This window comes from Montipora foliosa, chromosome 7 (genome assembly GCF_036669935.1).
Source record: "Montipora foliosa isolate CH-2021 chromosome 7, ASM3666993v2, whole genome shotgun sequence".
Taxonomy (NCBI): Eukaryota; Metazoa; Cnidaria; class Anthozoa; order Scleractinia; family Acroporidae; genus Montipora; species Montipora foliosa.
The window spans coordinates 3,341,954-3,367,265 of record NC_090875.1 but is presented as its reverse complement, the minus strand read 5'-3'; the positions used below and the strand labels follow the sequence as shown (position 1 = coordinate 3,367,265).

The 25,312-nt window shown below is 40.2% G+C and overlaps 1 pseudogene; it reads left to right on the top strand.

The window, feature by feature from the left end:
* LOC138009669 (unconventional myosin-If-like) overlaps positions 1-20,901 on the top strand; it is a 65,571-nt pseudogene extending 44,670 nt beyond the window's left edge.
* The last annotated feature ends 4,411 nt before the right edge of the window (positions 20,902-25,312 follow it).

The window sequence follows — 25,312 nt, the reverse complement described above, 5'->3', positions numbered from 1 at the left end:
TTTTTATATTTTATATTTCTCTCATTCATGTGCTTATCACAATAATTATATGACCTTTGTTTGCTTGTTTCCATGTACGTTCGCTGGCTAAGATTAAGTTAAATGAATGAGATCTTTCGTTAAGTATCAGATCAGGTGCGTAGACTCTTTTAAACCTGATTGCACACTTCCACATTTTTTCTAATTCCTGTTCTTTGTATTTATATTATAAGTTAGTATGTGGAAATAAGGAAAATTGAAATTTAAACGTGAATTAATGTTGTGCGTGTAAACCTCGAGAGTAATCTCCCAAATGCACGAAATACTGACAAGAAAACACAGGCATAACAAAGTATCACGTAAAAATGTTTTTATTTCGGTGTTAACGACTGAATCATCAGTACCCTGAGAATATAATTTGATTTTGGTTTCCTGGAGCTAAAAGGTACCGGAGTAAAGTAAACTTCTTACAACAGACTTTCTCCATAAGGACGACGGGTTTTTTTAAGAATCGAATATGAACAAGTGGAGGGTCATGCGAGAGCTTTGTATGGGCTGTAATCTAAATAATTCAGTGGTTTAAGATCATGAATCAAACACAACTTAATAATGCCTTAAGCTAAGTCTCAAAGGTGTCGTTTTTTATTTTGTCAGCTTAATGAGCTCGAAGAGTTGAAAAACAGCATTCTGGAAAAATATGTCCTTGCCATTCAGAGGAGATACCGGGCTTACAGAGTGCGGAAACGGTTCAAAAAAATCCGAAAAGGTATTTAATGATTATAAGCCAACTCAGACAAGAAATAGAAGGTTTTAAGTCGTACCTTTGCTCACAAAAAGACTCTGTCATTTAATCAAATAATGAGTATCAACTGTGTTAGAGCTGTTTTAAAGTATTTGCTGATTGGTACAGAGATTTCCGCCAATGAGAAGTAAAACCAAAACCAATCGCAACTTACACACCGTCATTCCCTCAAATTGCAGGTGATGCCTTTTCTGATTGGCTCGCCGCACTGTTTGTGCGTATTGCGCTTAATCAGAGAAACTACTTCATTTTTAGTTTTAACACAATCCTTTGAAAACAGGTCTACTGCAGTTTGTATTGAGTCCAAAGAGCACAATATTAACACTAAGGGGAGGTGTGTGGAGTACATTATAGAGGCTTGTTACTAAAGACATTAATTAAAAGAGATCTGGAGATCCTGGGTTGAGACCACTGGTGCAATTTGATCCTGGTAGCCCTTGGTTTGCCTCCGGTCAGTTGGGTTCTTAAGGTATTTTTTGTTGTTGTTGTTCTGCTCCCTTGTTTGTCGTTGGCCCAGAAAGGCCCTGTAATTCATCGGTTTAACTTGGGCCGTTTTAGTTACAGTACAATCACAACGGCGAATTCTGTGTTCCTTTGATGTCAGTTCACTATTTACTAATGTCCCACTGGATGAACCTATTCAAATTTGCCTTGATAAGCTGTATGCCCTCGCAAATCCACCTAAATTACCCCTATTGGTCCTAAAGATTTACGCTTGTTTGCAACAACGAAGAGTCATTTTGTTTTTGGTGGTCAATACTATGACCAGATTGATGGCGTCGCAATGGGCTCTCCACTTTGTCCTGTTTTGGCGAACATTTTCATATGTGATTTTGAAGAAAAATGGGTGATGAAGAACATCAATCAGCCTACTATTTGGTTGCGGTATGTGGACGATACCTTTACTCTTTTCAAGAAAAGAAATTATGCTTTCAGTTTTTTCATTACCTGAATGGAAGACACAACAACATTAAATTCACGATTGAGTTTGAACAAAACGATGAAATTCCATTCCTTGATATCCTTATGAAACGCAATCGTGACAACTCTTTCTCAACATCTATCTATCGAAAGAAGACATTCACTGGTCTTTATACTGACCAAATGGGACTCTTTTACTCCACGTAAATACAAAATAAACCTAGTCCGCACTTTGGCTTATCGTTGCATTAGAATTTGTTCGTCACCCCGATTGTTACAGTTTACCTTAGATGACCTCAAGAGGATTTTGCTACTTAATGGCTACCCTATGGGAACTGTTAAATAACATATGAATGATGTACAAACAGTTAAGAAAAAAAAGTTCTTATCGTTCTACCTTTCTTAGGTCATCACAGCAAACACCTCACAAAAGAGCTGAGGTCTTGCATAAACAAATTCTATGGTATTTTCAACCTCAAAATAGTTTTTCAGAACACCCGAAGAAGCAAGTCTTTTTTTCCTTACAAAGATAAACTAGCTACTTCCTTCAGGTCAAAAGTAATGTACAGAGCACACTGCTGGGATTGCAATGATTTCTATATAGGGAAAACGAAACACCGATTACGTGACAGAAAAACAGAACATTTTAAAGTCCTAACTGCAAATTGTCACGAATCTGCAATTGCTGATCATGTTTTCTTAACCAACCATAGAATTAAGTGGGATCATTTTGAGATATTAGCAACTGGTCGATCAGATATGTATTGTAAAATTAAAGAGTCTCTGTTTATCCGTGATGTAAAGCCAGCCTTAAATGAAAGCGTTGGCAGTGAGAAACTTTATCTCTATTATTAGCACATTTCTGGTCGTTTTATCTCAATCAATTTCGTTAGTTTTTAGTCCGTACACTTGTATTTTTAAATTTAAATTTATCTGTAACTGAATAATAATCACTTCTGATGATGTATGTTGTAACATACGAAAGGTTAAGTTTATAAAAGTTATGCAGTTCAAGCAAATGTTTTTGCCTGCGTTTTGCGTAATGTTTAAAAAACGAGCAGCAGTGTTTTATCGGGGTTTAAAACCACGAGGCGTAGCCGAGTGTTTTTAGATCCGATAAAACACGTGCTGCGAGTTTTTTGAACGGCTTAAAAAACATTCCACAAAGAGTGTGTCCCTCTGGACTCAAAACAATGGTTCAAATTGTGAGAGGTGAATATTAGCATACAAGAAAAACAAGCTATGCCTTATTAGTATTCTTTATATAAAGAATACTAACGAGGAGTGTTTTATCAGGATATAAAGCTCATACACGTGACGTTTTATCGGTGTTTTAATAAGCTGTTAGGTCATGAATTATTAATGGTTGTTAAGTTTTATGCACTGTTTACTTAAAATGCACGACTGAATACGTAGTAAGTGTTTGTAGTGATGAGATCAGTGCTTTTTACTTTTCTGCATGTTTCATAGTGGTATGTTATACGACATTTTGTAATTCCCTTTCAACGAGTGAAGCTGATAAAATCCTCATCAATTTTCTTCTTGTAGGTGTCGTTGTCATTCAAAGATTTTATCGGTGTCACAGAGGCCGCCGTGCTCTTCAAAAATTGATTGCAATTAAGAAATTATCCCAAGGTAACTTACTACATCTTTTCCTAGATATAACAAAACACGTTCTATGAGACTGAAACAGTTATTCCGTTGACTGTCAAAAGTAATTATATTATTTCGATTCCTAAGCTTAAACTTGGTCCCTATTTGTGTTATAAGCATAAAAACATCACGTGATTAATTAGTTTCACTTTCCCGAAAACATCACTTATGATCAAAACTTGTGTGTTGCTTGTGTTCATCTACTTCCCACACAAATGGAAACTTCTTCCGCCTTTTTTTTTAGCCAATGAGAATCAAAACCCAAAGTAATTGCTACTTGAACGTGCGCATGCGCATTTCCCACTCTTTCAGAAATTATAAGCAATTGTTTCGAAATCTGATTGGTTCGTCTCCCCTTTTGTATCTCTCTTAGTGGATTTGGAGAATTACTTTTGTTGTTATTCTTCGACACTCAACTGAAGACCGTTTTAATATCTTAGTGAACAAGTTATTGGTAAAAAAAATAGCTCAGTAAAGTACAGAAAAGAAGAACGATTGTGACGGATCAGTTGCCTCAGTTCAAAATTTTAACCCCACTAGACGAAGAGATGAACGAGAAATTTATTTTTTGATGTTGACTCGGGGATACTCAGAAAAAATCCGACGACTCCTTTGCAGGAGTCCAATCTACGACCTTTAGGCTACAAGTTCGGATACTCTACCACGTGACAAACACCCATGCTTTTTCAAGAAAGACAACTTGAAACAAAAGAAAACCGGAGAAGTGGGTCTGGAGACCAACATGGCCGCCGTTTCTTTGTTTGGGGACACCAACATGCAGGCCGTGACGTCATGTAAATCGAGAATAGGAGATTCTTGGGAGCTATGTCATTTATAAAATAGATTTAGCTGTCACCTGACCCTGGTTTAATGTTATTTCAATATTAGGTAATTTAGTTTTGGCCTAGCTTCAACGAGCTATACCTAAACTAAGCTAAATGGCCTGGCTCTCACGAGTTTCCTGTAGCTCAGTGGTAGAGCATCCAAACTAATCATGGGATCGTCGTTTGGTCGACTTCAGCAAAGGAGCAGTCGGACTTTTTCCGACTATCCCCGAGTCACCATTGAGAAAATGTTATCTCTTCAGTAGAGATGTTATTCGTCGTGGGCCTTCCTTTCAAACCCTGAGCCGTAATTAGGTCTTAAAACGACTGAGAAAGTTAAATTTCTAGTTTTCGAAGACATCTGCAAATAGTAAGTTCAAGGGAAGTCGACAGTGTACTCGTCTAACAGCATGGAGTTCCAACTTGTGCAACAAGTATGAAAAGAGTACACAATGGTGCGTATTACTTTGTTGTTAATTAGTTCCGCTTTTCCCACTCGCGTAATTCGGTATACCGCTGGGATCGCCGTGTTAGCTTCAATCCTCTTAAGTATACGAACAAGAGCAGCACGTATATAAAGAGTGTGTATGCGGGAGCCACCTTTGTAATAAAGGACTCCCCCGAAAAGCCTCTCCTGTATGGACCTCCCGAGAAGTAAATAACAAATAAGTTTTGTAAGCGGTGAGACTCTAGATTTAGCCATTGCCCAGTTAAATAGGGCTTTAGAAGGAGTCGGTTAGCATAGATTGTGCATGGATAAAAAGATAACAGCTTGAACACACCCAGGTGAAAGCAATGGTATGGTATTGCGCAAGAACACCATCATGGGAACTCCATCGTTTCGTGGAAGCTAAGCACTACGTTGCTTTTACGAAGACTCGCTCGTTTTGATTTGATGGTATTTTTTTCACTAGCCATGTCACTGATTTCTCTCTTCGACTGCCTAAATGAGATTGATTACAAAGATTGAATGAGATAACTACTTATTATTAAAACTGAACTACAAATATCAGATTTCCACCATTTTTATTGGCTCGTCGGACACAGGCTATCAGTTCATATACCTGTTGCACCTCATATGGTTAAGGATCTTGTCAGCATACGCGCCTCGTTGGTTATCTATCACTTCATATCCAGCGCGCTCTCATAGAATAATTGTTAAATATACTTATAATATCTTACAGGTATGGATTTCCTGGGCGATAAAAAGACGAGGAGGGACTCTTGGGACATGGGTTCTAAGGGAGACTATGTGGATTTCCAACATAACAAGACTCTTCAAGGCTTGATACGTAAGTCTAAACAGGATTAATAAGCTTGCGAACAAATTATACTTGGTTTGCTCTTGCCACTGATATCCGTGACCGAGGATGTCAGCATAATTACTGTTGTAAATCAAGAAAAAACGCAAGGCAACTTTCGACGGAACGCACTGCGTCACACTGTATTCTGTGTAAACAGACATTATCCTCTCTTAAAACAAGCTAAGGAAAATAGGAAAGGAAATCAAACAAGGGCCACTGAGGGATCGCAAGGCCGAAGTTGATACCGGTTTTTGAGGTGTTTTAGAATATTGCTACTCTCCCACTCCCCTGGTTGGGGTAATAGTACATCGCAGGGTTTTCCCCTGTAGTGTGTCGGTAGTCATTTAGAGGAACAGTCTGAAGCAAGATTGCTTTTTCAACGGAAGTAGCACAATTACCTGAATGGGTTCGCGAGTACGGTGCGGTTACTACTAATTAAGAAAATAGGAATTATAAATGTCTTGACAATTTAAATACGGCCAAATATCGTAAGATCACGCCATCTCCAGATGTGTAGTTTCTGTTTGATAGAAGTAACAATTTCATCAAAGTTCAACTTCCGTTTGGCACGCGAATCGTAGGTGAAGTGAACTCCCAAAATTTTAACTGAGTTTTTTATTTCAAGGTTTTTAGTTTCGGTATCATTTCTTAAAGAGGGGCGCACACTGTTGCCAAGTAACATGACTTCAGACTTATCATGATTAATCCTAAGGCCTGACGCTCTCCAAAAACATCTACAAGTTCTAAAAATTTTTGAAGAGAAATATCGTTCATTAGAAAGCCGGTCAAATCATCAGCAAACAGTCCCAATTTTATCTCCTCGGTATCCACTGTAATTCCTTGAATATCTTTGCTTCTTCGTATGCTTATACATAAAGTTTCTAACACAATAATGAACAAGTAAGGAGAGAGTGGATCTCCCTGCCTTACTCCACGATCAACTGAAAAAGGTGCTGTAGAAAAACCATTATTAAGGACACAGCTTGATATGTTTTTGTAGAATGTGTGAATCCACTGAATAAATGAGTATCCAAAGCCGAAAGCTTGAAGGGTTTTAAACAAAAAGTATCGACTTACAGTATCAAAGGCTTTCTGAATATCAATACAAATCATTTTACCATTAATACAGTATCTTTCCGTTAATTCCATAATATCTTCAACTGTTCTGATTGCATCACAAATTGTTCTGCCTTTCACTACGCACATTGGTTGTAATGTATAATGTTCGGCAAGACTGTCTCTAATCTTTTGGCTATGGCTTTTGAAACTATTTTAACATCTACATTGATTAGTGAGATTGGTCTCCAATTGGATAAATACCTTTTATCCTTATCTTTTTTCTCAATTAAAGTAATGATAGCTTCCTTTTGAGAATTGGATAATTCGCCGTGATCGTAAGATTCAAATGATTAAATGGTAAAGAATTCAAACTGTCGTCCATTTTGCACGCCCAAACCCGATGCAGATCTGTGCATGCCCGTGGATTTACCGCTGGACAAAAAAACTGTGGAACATGAGGACTGGGTCACCGGACCTCCGGACCGCCGGGCCGTCTCGGGCCGCAGGCCGCGGGCCGCTGGGCCCTCGGGCCGCCGGGCCGTTGGGGTCGCTGGGCCGCGGGCCTGCCTTTAGCAAAACCCAGGTCCCAGATCCGCTTTTAGGCTTGGCTAAATCTATGTATTAGAGTTTTGTGTGGAGACGCCATCTGGTCTACCATTATGGCGGCCGGTAATCAACGAAAACATGAAAGCGCTTACTTATCGCTCATGAAATAAAATACATGTGTATGAACACATCTCCACCCACAACCACAAGTCTTTGGCGGGCGTGCAAGCTATCGGCGCCATTTTCTGTAATACAGAAACTAGTATTTCTTGAAAAGTCAAATTCCATCGCCTCACATCGTCGTGTTTTGGATGCCCAGTAGCTTCAAACTTTGTGAATATTTTTCCTTAATGTTTCGTTAAATTTCAACATCTCCCTTCCCCTCGGCATCATTTGTACCATTTAGGTAAACTAGTTATACTAAGTAGTAATAAGGCTGGACAATCTTTGCAATTCTCTGGAAAAGAAGAAATAGAGACAGTTCCCATTGATTACCAAAACTGACACTCAGTACTTCTTTTTTCGCTGTAATTAAAATTGTTACTTTCTCCACAGTTGAGCCAAGGGTGGAGTTTGCAGCTAAAATCTTGAAATATTCCAGCAATGCGAAGGTACCTAAACCATGATTGGGTTTTCTGTTAATTTGTCTTTTTTTTGGCAAGATACTGCTGTCCTCTAATAATAATAATAATAATAATAAGAAGAAGAAGAAGAACGATTTATTGACAGTATTTCTACATGGTAGTTTTACATCCGTCATATTAACTAAGGAATTAACTACTTAAAATATAACTAATTACAAACGTAATACACAAGTTGAAAATCTATTGAAAATTGTAAAGATCTAGAAATGCTATAAATACTATGAATAAACATGTCAAGACAACTTATGATGTTCAACATAAGAGGTTCAACTTAAGCGCGTGCTGGCCCTGCTCTTTAAAATTTTAAAACAATCATTTTTAAAGGTATTAAAGTCTGGACACCGCCCTACATTTGCGGGTAGGTGATTGAATAAAGTTGCTAATGAGTCCTAGAAAGTACCCTTAAAACCGGCAGCAGCATTCTGAACACGTTGTACTCTTATCTGCAAAAGTGGTGGGAGTTGATAAATGAAGGAGTCATTAAAACTGAGTTTAGATAAGACGAGGTCTTTGACTTCTTAGTTCCTTGTGGTGTTATGTTCTTGATCTTTCTTTATAGCATGATGACGTGAGCTCATTTGCATGTTCTGTCCAATTACATGGTTAAAATTTATGACCCGTTGTTTCTATTTATTTATTTTACCACAGGAGCAAAGTCGAGTTTTAGTTTTGACATGGTCATGTTTGTACATCATTGGTCAGGTAAGATAATCAATCAACTAAAGCATACAGACCCCGTTAAGACATGCAAGAAAAAGGTGAGCTCACTTGAAGGATTTACAATAAAAAGGTGTTATTTAACAATTAGACCCGTATCCCGCAAGGGCTACCGGTCACAGTACAAAGGAAAACAGATCCGAAACAATTAGGCAATATTTGTCCCATATCATTTTCGAACTAAGCATAAATGAAAATGTGGCAACTTCCTGTTGGAATCGTCATTTCAATCCATTCGGGTCTTATCCCTTTGAAAGATTTGCAAATCACTGAATGAAATTCATGGTTAAAATTGTTCGGTGTTACGTAGGCTCAAATACCACGACTATTCAAGCCAACAATAACAGGCCAGCCGATAAACTGAGATTTCAGTGTCTTCTCCAGAAATACTTTGACATAACCACCTGCTCGGAACACCATTGTTGTTCAATTTTTTTTTCTGACCAGTAAATTTCTCTTTCCTTTTTAGTGTAAAAATGAGGGGAGTTTAAAGATCAAAAGAAAACTCTCAATGAAGGAGATAAATTCTGTAACGGTTAGGTGAGTTTGAGTCTATATGTAGCACACGACCATGCTGATTTCGTTCCAAGATCTCGCCTCAACAGTTATAAAATGTGCCTGGCTATAAAAAGGGAGAGCTAAGCTGGCCCTATTCATGAGATGTGAAATTCTATGATAGGTTTCCAGTCGTCACAGGTCTCCAATACTTTGCATATATTTTTTCCGGTCTTCCTTTGCAGAAGTTCTAAGTGCAATGTATATTAATTTTTGCGATTTTCTGCCATTAATTTGAGTGCTAACTGAACATTCACAAATAGATGGTTGAGGACATGTGAAATAGCTTGGATAATAATATACTAGTTGCTTGGCGACGGGGGAAAGGACAACCGAAAAGTCCGAGTCTTAGGCAGGATTCGAACGTACGACCTCCGTGACACCGATCAGATGTTCTACCCATAGACTCGTATCAGTCAATGTCCAAACAAAAGATTTTGCACGTCTAACCTTTTATTCCGTGTGAGGCTGGACGTGCAAAGACAATACAAACACAAAGCCCACGGACTCCAAAATGGCCGCCGAGTGATAAAGGTGAAGTGACCTACATGCAAGAACTAGTTTTCCACAATCAGTGGCAAAAGTAGTTGGGACGCTAGTGTCATAATGGGCCTGAAAACCTCTCAGACGTCAGAAACTAAGCATAACTGTCAAAATTCCACTGAAAGCTTCAAAATACAAGTCCCCCCCCCCTTCCCCCCCCCCAATCAATGTTGAAATAGACAAGGAAATGTATCTTCACCATTGGCAACATTGTTCTGGGGGGTGGGGGAGTTTTTTCAAACTCAGTAAGAAAACCATCTTCAAAGGGTGAGTATCCCAAGATTTTTGCCATTGATTGTTGATTCTTCATGGATAATGTATCCCGCTGGTCTGTGGGCTCTACAATCACATGCACCTTCTTTGTTGATTAGCGTTAAATGAGTGCCCTCTTTATGAGTAAAGAAATCTGCCAAAAGCGCGGCCAGACAAAGACGTAGGTAGGTTGTCTTGCCGAAATACGTTCTTGAGTTTTGTATGCTGATTAGTCTCTAGATCGCTTCGTATATCAAAAGTGAAGTTCTGATTCGTCACTTAAATAAAGATTTGAAGTGATGATGATGAAATGGAGAAGTGATCCTCGTACTTATCTGGACACTGGACAATATCAGCAACTGTCTCAAAAATCCGGGTGACTTCAATGGAATTCGAACTGATGCCCCTCCTCTGCGATGCCGGTGCCATGCTCTACCAACTGAACTACGAAGCTAAATTTCTCATGTGTCATTAATAGACAATTACTTAAATTGTCCGGATAAGCCTGAGGATCATTTCTGCGTCTCGTGATGTGACCAAATATAAGTTATACTTTATTTTACTATTACAGCCCCAATGACGACTCTTTCTTTGTGCTCCACGCTAAGGATCATGACAACATCTTAGACTGTAAGATGCTTCCAGAATTTCTTAACAAACTGGCTGTTGTGTTTCGACTGGAGCGAGATACAGAATTAAAGCTCACTGTGACTGATGGGTAAGAAAGAATTCAGTTAATCTCAACGAGATTATCTTAAGTTGAGACTAACTTAAACTTAAAAGACTACAGGAACAGGCAAGTGAACACAAAACCAAATCAATTATGACTAAGAATTTGCTGCTTGAAATTGAAACGAATGAAAAGAAAAGAATGAGTCCTGTATTACTTGCTGGCGCATGCTCGGAATGAGACAATCATAATGCATTAGAAGCCAGGGTGGATATGTAAATAAAGGAAACATGGAAACTCCGACAAAAAAAAAACGCATATGAAAATTACTTTGTGATTTGCGGTGTCAGGAAAATAACATCGAAATTATGCCTTGTCGTGACCAAGCGAGGAGAAAAAACCCCGATCGCAGTCAAGTGATGTTGAAAAATTATTGCCAAATAAATGTAACGACTGAGAGAAGATCGCAATAATCTGTGCAAACACTGAACTAATAAATATATAACCGACATAGGATTTCACTAAGCAATAAAACAGCTTGGAGCCAGAATTTAAAATTTTAGAGTACTTTATCTCTAACAATGAGTTTCAGAAGGAAAACGCTTTTAAGTAGCATTTTTCAAGAATTTAGGAGAAGAAAAATCATCTTCATCCTTATTAATTAATATTCACGAAAATATTTTGACCAGAAAAAAATGCTGACAACTAACGTCCGGACTGTGTACATATACAGCTGTTTCCAGAAAAGTTGTCCAAAACGAGCGCAACAGGGTTCGCGACAATGCCGAAAGGTAGTATGGGAGATAAATTCAACTTGTAGTGAACGCCCAGAATCAAAGATGCCACGACCATCCAGAGAAGACGTACGGTGGCGAGCTATTTGGATGGAAGAGTTCTTAGGATATAGCGTTGATGAAGTGGCAGTACGCACAGGCTTATGTTGAAGCTCTCTCTCGCCATCACGCTACCAAAACACGTCCAAAAACAAAGGGTTCATTAGCAAAAACGACGGTTCTGCGGGTGCGCCACGATTTTTGGTACATTTCGCCAACTTTCTTTGCAAAACATGACATGAAATAAGTAAGGTTAAAGTCGTCAGAATCATGGCCTCGATCATTTGACTGAATTTTCACTCTTATCTCAACTCACTCATATCTCAATGTCAGTAACCACGTGAGGATGTATTTCTAGGTGATGTTTTCGATAGCATTGCCGTCATGTTTTCGTTGACTCAAACTGACAGTTTACCATAATGCCTTTCGGCATTGTCGCATTCGCTTTTATGCTTCTTTTGGACAACCTTTCTCGAAACAGCTGAATGGATAAATTAGGAACATTTGCGTTACCAACACAAACCAAGAGAGCATGAAGGTAAGAGAGATAATCCCTCATACTGGCCCTATTCCCATCGTAATCCCTCCTTAAGTTATTTTTAGATCTCCTGCGAGATCCGGTATTCCCACGAGGGTTACTGAGAGCAAATCATATGTCCCCATTTTCGCGAACGACGCGAATCATTGAGTGGGAATTCGCTCAGCTGTCAACATTGGTAAAAATGGGGACATATGATTGGCTATTAGTTAACTTTCGTGGGAATACCGGATCTCGCAGGAGATCTAAAAATAACTTAAGATGGATTACGATGGAAATAGGGCCAATACCCCTCTTACCGTTCATACTCTCTTGCACAAACTGATATGTAACGGAAACAAATAGTCCAGGCTGTGATTCAATTTTGTTTAATCTGTCGTTTAACTTTATCAGGAATAATGCTCATTTTTTCCGTCAAGCACACTTTTTGATAGTCAATATCCAAGTTAAGGAGTGCAGTCGGTTAAACTGAAGTTTAAAACTTAACAATGATCTTCAAACAAAGTCAAAGGATGGAAAGAGCAGTAATGTATTCACTGGTAAACTAATACCATCTGCACTCTAGTAGCCCTAGCCTCCCACGCAGACGCTCTTAGGAATTCGTCACGCGTTCCTCTCCCACGAGCGTCTGCTGAAACGAGCCGGAATTTATGTAGACCAATCACGACGGACTTCCACATTTTGGAAGTGCTCTTATCAAAGAGAAACTGGAGTGTATGAATTTCATGCTTTGTCTTGGATATTTGCGATTCTTCACAGAATGAGTACGGTTGAATTTGTATGGTTCAAACATCCCGTGCGATTCAAGTTTATTTGTGATTGATATCATATTTACATGTACATTTTTTTCCGCGCTATTTCTCACAAATCAGTGGAGTCGTTTCGTTTGCATAACCCTATTTCTTGTCGGTTGAGCTGACTTAAGGTTTGCTTTATTTTTCAAATCGGTTCGCAACACAACAACATTAAATCAATTTTTAGAGACGAGATGGATTTTCTTCAAGCTTTCTTTTTGCTACTGTCCTAATTGCGTTCATTGCGCTTGAAGGTAATGGTTCTCGTGCATTTCAAATAAACTCGCGATACTAAATATTTGTATTCGTATTTATATATTTCCACGGCCCTTTCAATCTTACTAGTAGATAAGAGTCGATAAGAGTACAGACCACGCCAAACCACATTTCCATTTGTTTTTTACCACAATATCAACTTCAAAGGAATGTTTGTTATTTTTCAGAGCGCGAGCTGAAAAATGCATTGTTCGAAACATTGACGCGAGCAGCGTGGTATGGACTCTTATCGACTTCGGCAAATTAGCCAATCAGATTGCGAGATTAGAAGCAATTGTGGTAAAATATTCAGTTCCTTCCGTGAACTTTGCCGTTACAATTTCTCTTATATTGCTACTTTCCTGAATAAACGGATCAGACAATCAAAAATACATTTCAGTAGTTTGGTCAACACTATTCACTCTATGTGACGCTTGCGGCTACTTAACACAAACGGGTCAAACTTCAAGGTGTGTTGCTTAAGGCGTGTCTGCTAAGTGTCGGGACTATCTTACGGGTCGTCTGCGAGGTAGCAAGAATCACGGAAAACCAAGTCGACGGTTAACGGCGATTTATTGCGTCAATAGTAATGATCGTAAACTGAAATAATAATATAACGAATTTCTAATTAATGTACTTGAAATGCCGCGTAACAAAGGATCAAAGGGGCGTGTAACAATGTACGTGTCTAAGTCGATAACCCGACAAAATAACAACGATCAACGTAAATTGACATAAACATTTCATGATAAACTACGTTAAAACTACTCAAAATAGTATAATAAATCAAAAGATGAACATTTGCGACCGATTAACAGCCCAGAATAACCTAGTCTAAGATGTGGGCGCTCAGTAAATAAGGTTCTAGTTTGTGCGATTGTACTCCTTTGAATCCAAGAAAATTAAAAATGCGTTATGTACGAGTCTGTCTGTACATAAATCTGCTTTCGCCCAAAAGAGAACAAACTGAATAAAACTACAAAAATCACTTAAATATCGGTCCCGCTTGTGCCAAAGTTAAGAAACGAGGAACAGCGAAGGTACAACTAATCAAGGCGAAGTCTTACAAAACTCTGGTAAAAGGACGCTAGCTAAGCTGTTATATGCGCGTAGTGACGCTGAAAGTAGAAACTAGATGAACATAAGTAAGCATTGTAATAACTAAGTTCGTTACTAAGACCTAGGCACGCAATCAAGCTAATCGATGACTGATCTAATAAAAACTGAGACTTTGTCTAGTATTCTCAACATGGCTCCCCTGAAATATTTATATTTCACCAATTAATCTATTTACTTATTTCCTAATTAATCTATTAATGTTCAATCAAGTTCTCCCACACAGTTCAGTTCAATACTTGGTAAGGCTCCTCGGCTGGGAATTACCCTGGATCGCACTCATCCTTTGACGTTGACATCAGTAGCACTAACGTTTGGACTGGTCTCTCCAAATACCGCACAGTTCCAATCCTCTTGCCTTTGTTATCTAAGCATCAATCCGCAAGAGATACTTGAGCCTTCTTGTGTACTTGGCCGTCCGAACTGGGGTAAAGGGCTGACACTCTTGAAAGCTACCAGATGTTCCGAGGGAGATTTTCATCTTTGATCATTACGACGTCATCAACAGTCAAGTTTCTCCGAGGTCGTGTCCACTTCTGCCGCTGTTGAAGACTAAGGAGGAATTCTGTTCTCCAGTGAGTCCATAACTCGTTTGCTAAACGTGTAACTCGTCTCCAACGCTTCCTGGAATACACATCTGCTGGTTGGAAAGCACCCGGTGGAGCAAGAACGACCTTTGTCTTCATTGTCAGTGCTCGCCGCTGGAACGTTCATCTTGAAAGAGATCCAACCACACTGTTCTTCTAATAGCTTTGTTCTAATCCATTTCGGCTAAGGCTTGGGCGAGTTCTGTGCGAGCTCCCGCGAAGTTTGTCCCCATGGTCGCTTCTGAGTCGACGGATAGGGCCTCGACGACTAATAAACCTTCTCAAGGCATTAATGAAGGAGTCAGTCTTGAGGGAGTTGGCAGTTTCGATGTGCACAGCTCTCGAAGCCATACAGGTGAAGAGCACGCCAAAACGCTTCAGCTCCTTCCCTCCGTCTTTGATGATGATGATGAAGGGCCCAAAATAATCCAAGGCGCAGTATGTAAAAGGTGGAGTAGGCTCAAGGCGATCTTCGGGTAAGTCCGACATCCTTTGTTTTTGAACTGCTCCACGCATTCTCTGGCACTTGACGCAGGATGAAATAATGTTAGCAACTACTGATAGACCGCTGACCACCCAAAACCCATTTGATCGTACTTCGTTCAAGGTTATTCCTTTGCCTTGATGATGTGTACGTTCATAAAAATGCTTGACAATCAACTTGGTAACGTGGCAGTTTCGTGGCAGGATAATGGGAAACTTAATGTCATCTGTCAAGCTTGCACGTCTAAGACGTCCACCGACTCTCAAAACTCCGTCCACATCTAAGAAGGGGTCGAGCTTGTAGAGCGAGCTGTTTGTTTTAATGTTAGCCTTTCTTTGTTGGGCAAAAACTCTACTGCCGGGGTCGGCGTTTTCCTGCTTCATCTTCTGTAGAACCACTATTTCTTCTTCAAAGGCTTCATTCTGGGCATCACGAATAATTGCGCAAGCTGCCCCTTTCAAATCACTGACGTCCAGCCCTTGTACTTCCTCATGGCTACACTGCTTCTTGAGGACGCGATCTTTCAGAAATCTGATGTAGCGTTGACACAGCTAGGGCAACTGCTCGCTTTGCACGAAACCAGTCAGAGAAATACTCCCCTCTCTTTGCAAGGCTTGTAGCATCTGGGAATTGAGATGCGCTGAACTTATAACAAATCTGATCTCCATTTTTCCCACTTCACTTTGACTTCGTCTGGGTCGTCCCAGCCTACTTCACTGCGACACAACTCTTGCAGAATTGACTTCCCGTCTAATAAGAGAGGAGCAAAGAATCCGAGTGGATCGAAAATCGAGTTCACAGTGGAGAGTATTCTTCGTCTAGTACATGGCTTGTCTTGTAGCACTATAGTGAACTGAAAGCAGTCGGAGTCAACACACCAGTGGAGGCCGAGTGCGCGCTCTAAGGGAAGCGAGTCAAGGTCTAGGTCCAACTCTTTCACGCCATCTGCTCTATCTTGCTCTGGGATTCGTCTGATAACGTCTTTACTATTTGACACAAACTTCTGAAGTCAGAAACCTCCCTTGCTACACATTTGTTTCACACTTACGATCAGCTTCACTGCTTCGCGGATCAATGGGACGGACTTTAGATCATCTTCAACGTAGAAAAATCATTGGCCGTAGACTTGAAGGCGAAGTTTTCGCAGCCTGGGGACGATGTGGCTCCAAACAAGTGTATTCTTTCGGTTCCTTGATGAGGTCGCAATCTTCCTACCAGAGAAAACGTAACAAGTCCCTGTACTCTTCGTTCACTTTCACTTGGTGGAACATGGCCTCTATGTCACACATAAACGCAATCGGCTCTTGTCGAAACCTGCAAAGTACGCCGCTCAAATTGTTTGTCAAATCAGGGCCTTGGAGCAGGTGCTTGTTTAGCGACTCATTTTGGTACTCAGCAGCACAATCGAAAACTACACGAGTCTTTGGGCTGGGCTTTTTTGGATGATAAACTCCATGGTGTGGAATGTACCAAACGTTCTGCTTCTTTCTACCTTGATCATGGGATGTATGGTCTGCCTCAGGCATCTCTGGCACGCGTTCAGCGTATCCATTCTCTATCAGTTTCTTCATAAATTCCACGTAGTGTTCGTAGTATTGCTGACCGTTTCTACCCACGAACCTTCTTTTCAGCTGACTAAGTCTGCGAAGCGCTGCTGTCTTGTTGTTTGGAAACTCAATGGTTTCGTTCTTCAAGGGCAGTGAGAGCTCATAATGGCCATCTTCACGATGTTGAATACCCCTTCTGCTATCTGAATGAACTTTCGGTCTTCTTTGGATAGACCAAGCTTTTATTTGGCTTTGTGCTCCAAGAAATCGACCTCGAACATCTGATTAAGAGCTGATGGGTTTATGATCTCCTTCGTTTTTCCATGAAGAACGAAACTTAATTGGTTGGCGTTGTCGCTTGTTCCAGAAGTAACCTCTCTCGACAGGATACGGTGACAAGTGGAATCGAGGGCGTAGCCATCTCGAGGGGTGTTTGACGTGGCGACTGGTCCAACGATGCTCCAACCCAGTGGGGTTCAAACTGCGTAAGGCTCTTCACCTTTCCCACGTATTACTTCTATTGGTTTGATTGCCTTCGGGCAGTTACAACCGATTAGCAAGCCGATATCTACATCTTCATCGTACGGTGGAATTTTGCCCCGGATCTTTCTAAGGTGTGGCCAGCTGTTCAAAATCTCCGGTCTTGGAATCTGGTCTCGACGGGAAGGAATGGTTTCCCTTGCGTATGTCTTGGGTAGCTCAATCTCGGTGCGTTTTTCTAGTATTCTCAACACTCTACTCTAATTACTCTAAATTATTCTGTTTGGCACCAGTGTTTGTGTATATTATTCCTGATAAAACCGAGATGGCTAAAGAAAAACAATATTTACGACATTTTTTATCTGTTTTAGATTGGGTATCCAAACAATTTGTTCCAGATTTTGAATAACATTGGTAGATCTAAACTCCTAACACAATCACATTTTCAATAATTACTGTGCAACTCAAATATATGTTCACTGGATCAGTGCAATTACCATATAACTAGATCGAGAGAAATAATGAACAATAAACAAGAGTTCCAGCAGGAGATTTACTTGTATTAGTCATTGTTGAGTGATTCAGATTCACGACCTTTAGTACATTTGTAAGTTTCATACTTCCACTGTAACACACTGTGAGCCTCGTCAACATCATACGATATTTTTTTCACAAAGACTCTCGGAAGAGCAATTAAATCAAAAGTTGATATTTTTCTGCGCCAACCGTCATGTAGCTGTTTGGGTTTCAGGCACGAAATTCCATACTTTCGTATGTCATCCATCTGATCTTCCAAGATAGGGACAATTAACATCGGAATCGAATCGAAGAAAATCACAAACATATTAAAGGAACAACAATGTAGCAAACAGACTTGCCAAATCCTGTTGCAGGTTTAACAAAGACATCATTACCGGTAACGACAGCATGAATAGCTTGCAGTTATTCCGCCTTAGACACAATTGATGGTTAAAGGTTAAAGCGGCTTTCTTAAACAAGAAATCAATTGCCTCCAGAAACTTGGCATCATAATTTCCTTCACATTATTAATCATGTTTTAAAGCACTCCGAATAAACTATGCCTAAGTAAGGAATATTTTCCAAACATGGTTTCATTCCGAGCATGCGCCTGCAAGTAATACAGGACTCTCTCTTTTCCCGCCTGGGTCCCAGGCCCATTTTCAGGGCGCGGTAAGAGGGAGTCCCGGAATAGGACTAAATGTTAGTATGATAAAACAATAACCATTTTAAAAATAATGGCAATGAATGAATACAAACTAGTTTAATGAGTCTTGACTACTGTCACTGGCTTGACTCAATGATTTGCCAGCATCTTTTTGGTGCAAACGCGCTGGCTGTTTCCGCTCGTTCCCCCGCTAATTATATATTCCAAATGTTTTGAATTTCATTGGTTCATTGGTTCATTGCTCTGTATTCCCGGGAAATCCAAATGATTGTTTCCATGTCTAATAATATACATTGGAAAATTTCTCCATTCGGATTGGCTAAGAGAAATGCAGTTTTCAGGCGACACAGAGCAGAAAAGAGGTAATTCGTTGCAAAAAGAAGAAACAAATCAAGCATTCGGATTGGTCAATGAGCAAAGCAACTCAAAGATAGCCAAGCAAATGCGAGCCCTGGATGGCGCAATTTTTGAGTGATTGCGTGATACACGTGCATTGCTTCTGCCTAACCATTTCGAGTTTTTTATGTATATTATTCGTAAGTAATCACATTATTTTTCACGTGCTATTTGAATTAAATAACCACTTATAATTTTTTCAAAGATACAGATTGTTCGTCTTTGAATGAAAAAAAATACTCCTGCTTATTTATTCCAAAATGCACTAGAAATGAACGAATGAGAAACTCCTTTGCAAGAATTGGTGTATCTATTTGGAACTTCATCCCTTATTGTTAAATCATTACCGCCCACAAGGAAACAAAGTAATTAGTTCTTTAATTTCCTTGTAATAGTTGTTTTTTATATCAACAAACTTGTTCTTGTTTTAAACATTCTATCAGCTGTGTTTGCAACATTCTTTTTCAGCGCTGACTTTCAAGTAAAAGGGGGGGACACTCGCCGTATTCACTTCTCTAGGACAGGCAGCACAAGGCTCGCAATCTCTCCCTCTAAAAGGACATTTACTGTTGCAGCAGGAATTGGTAAGTGCGTCAAGCAAGTGACTGGGCTTCCTAAAGAGACTGATTTGAATGAATTTTGAATTTTTGGATTTTACTTTGCATTTTCTCTCAATCATTTCTAAAGAGAACAATCACAGTGTGACACAAATTGCGATCTCTCAGCCAATGCTTTCTACTGTATATAATCTGTATACAATGTGGGTAGAGAGTTGCTTCAGAGTAAAAGTCTCCTGAGTTGTCTTCGGTGTAAACGACCACGCTTTGTAAAGAGCCAAACGGTTGCTCTCTCCAAGTTGGGCTTCAAGCATCAGTGACAGACACCGTGTTTAGGTTCAACTTATTCCATCATCCCTTACCTTCTTAATTTTTGCGGTTACTGTTTCAGTAAGCACGCCACTTTGAGAACACACAACGAACAACTGCATTTATTATGATAATTTATGCATTCATCGTGGCCTGGGGCGAGCTTGTAACAGATACAAACACCTCACTTACCGCTCACAACTGTCTTTTTCAGGAAGGGATGAAAGCCATGAAGAAGAAGCTGACCTTCCCGAGATGGGCGTAGAAAAACGTGCTAGTATTAACCTTTTTGTTGATAAAGTGGCCCGAAAATTAAGCCACTCCTACAGTGTACACACGCCCGATCCAAAGGCTTTCACGGCTGTGGCTAAAGCGATATTTGGACCCTCTGGTGGGGGCTTACAGTGCAAAGGAGTGTTAGTAGAACTCCCAGAGGGATCTCCTTCATCACAAACTAAGGAAGTCTGTATTCAATTGTGCAAGAATAAGAACGACATAGTTCCTCTCGCCGGAAGTGAGACCATCATCAGTCGTCTGGTGGAACTTAGTCCTCACGGTAAACCCCTCAGTAAACATGCAATACTGACCTTACCTCTGGAGAATGCCTCCAACAAAGGACGTAAGAGATTTCTTCGTTGGACTCCAAGTCAGTCGGGTGAAAAAGCTGATTGGCAAGATATTCATACTTCTCCCAATCAAAAAAGCTCCAATGGCGACGATACCACCGTAGAGATAAAACCAGAGAAAGCATTTGTAAAAACTAAAGTGTTTGGAATATTTTGCATTATTTCCAGAGAATCCACAGGTGTACAACCAAGCTCCAGTGCCGCCATCAAAGCCTATAGTGACGATTTTAGCACAACAGGCGCCCTAACGTCGTTTGTTAGCAATTCAATAATGAGTGATGAAATAAAGAAGACCAACTCCAGCCAGAAGCAAAATGCTAAACGTAAAAGTATCTCAGCAAGAAAGCAAAGTGAGGACAAACGTAGAAAATCGTCAACTGTTGAAGTTCCAACACCATCGTCACCTGGACTAGCAGACTCGCCATCAACACCGCCACCAACGACTTCTGGTCCACCACCGCCACCGCCATCACCGTCTGGTCCACCTCCACCACCGCCTCCAGATGCTGGTCCACCGCCACCGCCACCATCTTCTGGTGCACCTGCTCCGCCCCCTGCCTCTGATCCACCACCACCACCGCCAGGGGGATCAGGAGGACCTCCGCCTCCACCACCCCCACCACCTCCAGCCCCAATGGCGTCATCTAACTCACCTGCCGCCGCTTCAGGGAATGACAACTCCTTTGCTGCTTTGTTGCAAAAACGTGCGGCAAATGTCGGTTGAGATTATTTTGTTATACTTTGCGATGTAAAAAACAACTGGCTAAGCATATCTGGTTTTGTAGTGCTGTTTACTGTTATCAGTTTCTATGTCTTGAGCAATTAAAACAGTGAACTGTTGTTAGCAAAATGAACGAATCCCCTATATATTGTGTTCCGATGGTTTTTCACCCAGTTATCACTGTAATGTATCTTCTGATTTTTCAAGAGATTGTGCTCATCCTTCTGCAAGCCCTTCATGTGCCTCACACCAGATACCAATCAAATAAACTTTACAATTACCATTCAATATAGGTGTTTGTTTGTATGTAAGAGCGTGAATTCAGGAGGGATTGATGAGAGAGAGAAGGAAGAGCATGGTGAGCTGCGATAAATAACGGCTGGGTGAATATCCCAGCCATGCATAATGTAGGAAAACACCCACCGAAGAAACTCGAAGCTAATTAGCTTGGTTTCCCTTCTTCAAACTTCGACCCAAACGATACCGTCACTAAACAACATATTTCACGAGACAAAAGAAATGCATCTACATCTCTATGCAATAGGCGCATTCAAAATTTCCTTATATTATTGTATAAAAGTAGTTAAAGACAAAAAAGGCTTGTCCTGCATATATGAAAAATACGTTTTCTCTCCCGTTCTCTTCTTATGCATAATCTTCGTGGAAATTACATTCTGTCCCTCAAAAAACCTAGAACACCCAGTTATGGTCTTAGTTCATTTTTCTTACGTATTTACTAAGTACGTTGCGAAATGCGCTACCTGATTTTTCCCGTACCACTGAGTTTACTGGTTTTAAACTAATCCAGGAACGGATTTTGTACACCGGCTTTTCGTTTTGATTAATATATCTTTAAATATTATTTAATTCTTAGTTATGTATCTGTATATATCATGTATGTTAGCTATAATGTCTCGAAGAAATTATTCTGAAATTCGAGATGACATAAAGTTTTATGCATGCATGTATGTTACCTTCGGCAGGGCGCATGCGTGCAATTTGTAATCTGCGACTCCAGTGCTTACCATATGACAGATAAAATGACTTTTCTCTTAAATATATAAGCCATCGAAATCTTACGTTAAATTGTAATGACAAGGGCGGTTTGGAGCTGTGAGTAGGCGTGGGATTTGTCTCATATGGTTTAGAGGCCGACATATCCCTCCCTCAATGCCGTACCGGGAGGCGAGGTCGGTAGCAGAAAGCAGCGAAGGGCCAACTGCGTCCAAAAACGATCGCACGGGCCGAAATCCCGGGATGATTCGTTTGGTACGACGCTCCAACGCCACGTCTGGAGGTACTGCTTCGTCTCCGTCAGCGCATGCGTGCCTAAATGTTCAGCCTCTCCGATACTTACAATATTAGACATATTTAGTTAAAACACTTAGCGAATGGTCAGAATCATCGTGTTACAAGATCGTATTTTAGACCACATCCCCCTTCCCCCAATTCAATGTTGTGTGAGAATTTTTCGGGCGACTACTAATAGTTGTGGAAATCAACATTGGAGGAAGGGGGGAACGGGGATGGGTGTTCCAACAAATGTGACGAGTATTGTATTTGCTTCAAGGAAATTGGCAAATCTGTAGAGGTGTAGCTCAGAAGTCAAGTCTCTTTAGAAAAGAAGTGAACTTGTTACTAAGATAAAGGGAATGTCTCTTTGCATGCTTTGTATTTAAAAAGGTGGGCACTTGATCTGAACATGATGATAATCAAGGAATATGTGTTGGAGAGTTTTTAGAAGGCCAAATAATTATAAATACTATGTGGTGTGTAAAGGAACATCTTCAATACGCTGTGTACCGCATTTCCATGTAAAGTAGTTGACACTGTGTACTTTGATTAACGTAGCGTGCACATGACGTCGGGGGCTTTAATTATAATCGAGACGAGAATCGAGCGAAATAAATCTTGCACTGGTACTGATCGATGTTGGCATTTGAAGGCGTGACAACGGTTAGCGAAGGGAATAAAGCTAGAGAGGTGGGGTCGCTGACGTCTTGTGAGGTTCGATTAATAATATATCGAGTGGTGCCGATGTGGAGCTGGTACCAACTCAAGAACAATTTACAGGATGATTAAATTAAAATGGACTTAATGTATGCAAATTGCAATTGAGAAGTGATTGTCCACGATTCACCCTGCGATTCACCAGATACTTTAGCTCGATATGTAAGGGGGAAAGAGTTTCTGGGCATAAGAACCATCCTATCCCGAGGTTGTAAACTAAACTAGTTTGTAAATGTAAAATCAAAAAAATCCCGTAACATTTCCTGCTATAGCGGCACGGTTCACCATGGTGAATCGTTTGTTTAAAGAAATGAACTGTTTATCTTTGAGCTCACAGACGGTTCACCATGGTGAACCGTTGAGATTCACGATTAGAAACCATGTCATCACAGACCAGTGATTGCAAAAGACTTATTACGTTGTCATATTTTCATGCCTATACATTTCTTCCTTATAACAAGCATTAGAGGAGCAGAATTTGGAAAGCATTCATTGATTTATTTCACCATTGTGCAGACATAAATTAATCTAATTAATGAGGGTAAACAGTGTTATGGTCAAAAGTCGGGTATGACAAACAATGGACTCGTTTTGCACTTTAACAGGGAAATTACAGACTTGTCGTTTTTCATTAATTAATAACAGGTGCCGTTTTCATTAGCTTTGTATTTTTAGGGTTTCAGCCTGAGTGTTTCAAAAGCAGAGCACCAACCATTGCCGATGAACTGTTCTTTTGCTACAACTGATTTTGTCAGTCCAGTCGCAGAAAGAAACGTCTTCAGGGGCGCTAATACATTTGCATAGCTATTCTGACTCCTTGGTATATAAAATATGTCATCAACGCTGACCGTTGCACTTGATAATCATGTCAGTCCGTCGGGGAATAGAGCCTATTAAAGTGTTCAGAGGACTAAATGTACTTATCACACGAGTTTGGAACTGCACGGCGTATATTGCATCGCACAGCTTCATACCAACGCACACCAATACTCAGACAATATTGTAGCGTACCAAAAATATTAAGATGCTGGTTAACTTTTGACAAGGAGTTGAGATTTCGGTTGATTCTACAGGGGCATAAACGTAACGTAAGAACCGTGCGTGTCTGGTCTTCTCGAGACAGGTGAGAGATGATTTCATGCAGACTGGAACGCCTAAATTGCTCCGTTGTAAACATGACGATTCACAGCACCAGTGAAGTCGTCTCTCTGGCCTTTCTGTGGACGAATTCCAGGACCTACCGATACAATTTGAGCAAGTTTTGAAAGCTAAAATCTTCAATCTATGCTCTATTTTGCCGGTAGGACTGGGTGGCTCCACACTCATAAGAAAATCTGTGAAATGAGAATCGGTGGTCTTCCCTTGTCATGGAACGGCCGAATTACCCAGAATTCCTTCTGGGCATGAAGAAGGCAAGCGAAGACTGGTCCTCATCAAATGAGGACAAAGTAGCGAGAAGACGATTCCTAGGCAGATACTAAGGAGTAGCCAAGGTGCCTGCTGTTAACATAGACTTTTTATCAGAGGAAACTCGGCCTGGCCTTTAGTAATTTCATGTCAAAGAAACGGTATAATGTAAATAAGAGAGTAATGAGATTTGTATTTGCGATTACCTGTCCTCTTACGTACCACTTAAGTCAAACTCTACATCTCTATGCAATAGGCGCATTCAAAATTTCCTCATATTATTGTGTAAAAGTAGTTAAAGAAAGAAAAAGCTTGTCCTGCATATATGAAAAATACGTTTTCTCTCCCGTTCTCTTCTTATGCATGATCTTCGTGGAAATTACATTCTGTTCGTCAATAAACCTAGAACAACCAGTTATGGTCTTAGTTCATTTTTCTTACGTATTTACTAAGTACGTTGCGAAATGCGCTACCTGATTTTTCCCGTACCACTGAGTTTACTGGTTTTAAACTAATCCAGGAACGGATTTTGTACAGCGGCTTTTCGTTTTGATTAATATATCTTTAAATATTATTTAATTCTTAGTTATGTATCTGTATATATCATGTATGTTAGCTGTAATGTCTCGAAGAAATTATTCTGAAATTCGAGATGACATAAAGTTTTATGCATGCATGTATGTTACCTTCGGCAGGGCGCATGCGTGCATTTTGTAATCTGCGACTCCAGTGCTTACCATATGACAGATAAAATGACTTTTCTCTTAAATATATAAGCCATCGAAATCTTACGTTAAATTGTAATGACAAGGGCGGTTTGGAGCTGTGAGTAGGCGTGGGATTTGTCTCATATGGTTTAGGGGCCGACATATCCCTCCCTCAATGCCGTACCGGGAGGCGAGGTCGGTAGCAGAAAGCAGCGAAGGGCCAACTGCGTCCAAAAGCGATCGCACGGGCCGAAATCCCGGGATGATTCGTTTGGTACGACGCTCCAGCG